The following is a 3875-nucleotide window of genomic DNA, read 5'->3' on the forward strand; positions in this document are numbered from 1 at the left end:
TTACAAGAATTTGAGTTAAATGATGGGTATCTTTTTTGAATTTTCACACTTACAGATACTAGACACAGGGCAATCACAGACGTCACTATCAGTGACTTTTGGCAATTGCAGTGTAATCTTATTTTGCACTTACATGCAGAGACATCAAACAGTAGCATATTTTGTTTTCAGATCATCAGATCTGTCTTCGAACTTTCACTTATCCCGCTTAAAAAACTTCATAAAATTACGGTAACTGACATGGTATGCGTTTATTAACTGAATAATTCTGTAAGGCGTTACTGTTGGTATTGACTCTTTATCAAACACAGATTTAACTTGTCGTACCACAATATACGAAACTTGAGAAAAACTAACTGACCTGTTTGTTTTCACTGCTAAGTTGTAAAGTTCATGGTAAAAAACACTTAAGAACGTCTTCATAAGTTGGAGGTGTGTTTAATAACTCTTTTGGGCTGCAAAGTAACGGGTAGTTAATCTGTCTGGAAGTAATTTTCTTGGAAACTTCCATAACACAGGGGTTAATATAACCAAATCAATAAACAATTTTAAACAAACACCACACAAACTCACATGAACAACACACCGTCAGTCTCGTTACCGGCAGAAACTCTGTTACGCACGGACCTCACGAAAGTGAAACAAGCGCACGCACAGTTCATTGTAGTTTGGCACAGTCTATTGAGTATGCGAGAGACAGTACAGACACAGACTGCTTACTACCAGAATTAGTGACAATGTTACACAATGTAAAAGAGCCTTTCGGCTTCAATCAGTAATATATTTCAATATGTCAACTTTTGTAAAAGAAAATGTGTTTTACAAGTGTTATACGCTACTAGCAAATTGTAAAATGTATTCCTTTTTCCATTCTTTAATCTTTTGTATAATATTCTCTATTGAAATATGTCTATAGCTACTTGCTTTAGAAGTTATTTAAATTTTCTCAATGTATTAGAAAAGTTATTAAAATCATATATTTTCTCAAAGTTTAGGGTCGTTGCGCTACAGCCAGACGTAAACAAATAATATTTCTTTTGCATTTTATTTATCTACCACAGAGGCAAATTTTCTGCAGTAAAGCGTTTCAAACAAAGAGAAAATACTGTTTTCGGCCCACCCTAATAATCATATAGGATACAGTCCTTATATTTCCTCGAAGTGTGGTATGGCGTTTGCTGACGAAGATAACTTGAACAAACACATGCGTCTTCATACAGGTAAAAACCACATATATGTCCTCTATGCAACAAAGGTTTTACTCCCAAAGTATCTTGAAAACCCATGTGATTTGTCATACAGGACACAGATCATATACTGGTAAGGAGATTACTCAAACAGGTAGCTTGAAGACATACTTCCATCTTTATACAGGTGAAAAACCACATAAGTGCCCTCTAGATATGTTTTAAACACACTGGTTAGTTAAATTCTAGTATTTTAATATTTTTAAAGTATAAGTTCTTTACAATGTTGAAATTGTGTAATGCAATATACAATTTTCTTTATCATGAAATGCTATTAACAATTTTAATAGGTTTTATTATCTATAAGATTTTCTGGAGATAACACTAGATCCGAATGTTTTTTATGAAGTTACGTAGAATTTTCTAAATCAGTTTCTAAAATGTAGCCAATATCAGCATCATCTCTTGACTGTAACTTGTGGTTACCCATTTTTATTGTTAGTACATTTCTATTGAGAGTCTGCATTATTCATATGCTGATTCATAGCCCATCCATATTCATATTCGCATCCATTACATTATATAAGAACGTTTGTTTTTTGGATCATAGATTTCTAAATTCTTGTTATTTGATATTTTATATCGATGTGAACATTATACCTATTCTTTAAAGAGCAATTTGTCTTACTCTTATAGCTTTTCTTTAAAGAGCAATTTGTCTTACTCTGTTAAGTTTAATTATTATTTTAAAATTTTTTAATATAGAATTCCAGACATTCTTAACAAGTAAGATACCATTCCGTATCTAATATATATATTTTAGAGCTGTATCTTTAAAGTTATCAATTACATCTCTTAACTTAATAACATTTGTGTTTTTGTTAAAACTTTTGTTTATTCTCTTATGTCTTTTAATTCAATGGGCTGTAAATTTTATGTGACGGTTATAACCTTCGTGCTGTATTTGTCCTGTTAGTCACTCAGATTTGCGTGTGTGTACTGGAATAGTCCCTTGTAACTTTTCAAGCGAGTCAACGTAATCATATGGATATAGAACTTTTTTCTTTTACCAAATTAATTACATTTCTAGGAAGAAATTTCAGTGTTATTTTACTAAATTGTTGAGGTTCTGATTACTCGTTAATTCTAATGAACTTTTAGATAAAAGTCTCAAAGGGTCGGTAAATCTTAACTGAATTAATCACCGTTCATTTCTTTAGTATTAATATTTTTATTATAAAACGAAAAATAATTTTTTAAGTGGTACGTATTTTATCTAATTTATGTTTCAATTTTCCACCTCGTAAGCTTTCCAAAAATAAATGTGTATCATATCTGGACAAGTAATGAATAACACTGGAAAAGATCTTGCGTTCATATATTTTAAGCTGCAATAAAAATTAGCTGCTGCTATAAATTGTTCGGTTAAATGGTTATGATTAGCAACTTTTCTTCTGCATAATTGTATATTACTTTGAAATATTAGTAATTCTCTTTTACGATTATCAAATAAATATTGTATACTTTTAATTTTCTATTTTATTTATAATAACTTTTCAAAATTTTTTATAAAAGCTGTCATTAATCACATTGCGAAACTTCTTAGATGTGTCTCACAAGCGATCATTCCTAAAGCACTGATAATAGCTAAAGTTATTACTATATACAAAACGAGATCGTTAGTGTTCGTCTAATTCCGGTCTCTTGTAAATATCTCTTATTCCGGTTTTTCTCGAAAATTATGGACATTATTGTTAAAGATCAGGTATATAAATGCATGTCTGCGCAAGGGATTACTCCGGAACATCAATTTGGATTCAGCCAGGGAAATCCACAACTGATGCAGTAGAATCGCTAATGAAAAAAGTATATAAAATTTTTGAAAGTAAGGATTTTGCTTTAGCGACATTCTAGTGATTTAAGGATTTTGCTTTAGTGATTTAAGCATTTGATTCTGTAGGTTATAAAATCTTATGTGATAAATTAGTGTATTACGGTTTCCATAGCAGCAGTTTAAATTTGTAAAATCCTATTTAAATAAACATAAGCAGATAGTTAGTATTAACAAGATGCATTGAAGCATATTAGAAGTTAAATACCAATTACCGCAATGTTCAGTTGTAGGTCCGGTACTATTTTTAATAATGATAAATGGTTTTTCTGTAAATACTAATGTCAAATCAATTCTATACGCGCGTGATACTACCCTCCATAATATAAATACAAGTTTTAAAGAAGTGTATATATAAATTCAAAACACACTATCAGAAGCAACGGCATGCTTTAAAGGTAATGATTTTGTCCTTAATCGAGACAAAACAAAAAAGTAACAATTAGTCTAAATCACTGCAGTGATAATGAAAATTATGATGAAAATGAGATTAAATTTCTTGGTATATGTACACTCATGTCCAAAATTATTGTCGCATGTCTATAAATATGTTGTTGTAGGAATATAATTTGATAACGAATTTTCGCGGTATTTCTTATAATGTTAGTATCTGTACAATTGGCAAAGACATGTATGTGGAAAATGTCATGTCAAAAGAGCAGTAAATTAGAACAATAAAACGAAATAAAACTTTCTTGTCCATTTAGCAACATTTTGTTTTACTCATTCTAATTTTCGTATTTATAATTCCTTTCCCATGAAATTTACCACAAATATACAGTTCCCAATTATACACA

Source organism: Thermobia domestica, chromosome 15 (genome assembly GCF_964235325.1).
Source record: "Thermobia domestica chromosome 15, izTheDome1.hap1.1, whole genome shotgun sequence".
In the NCBI taxonomy this organism is placed as follows: domain Eukaryota; kingdom Metazoa; phylum Arthropoda; class Insecta; order Zygentoma; family Lepismatidae; genus Thermobia; species Thermobia domestica.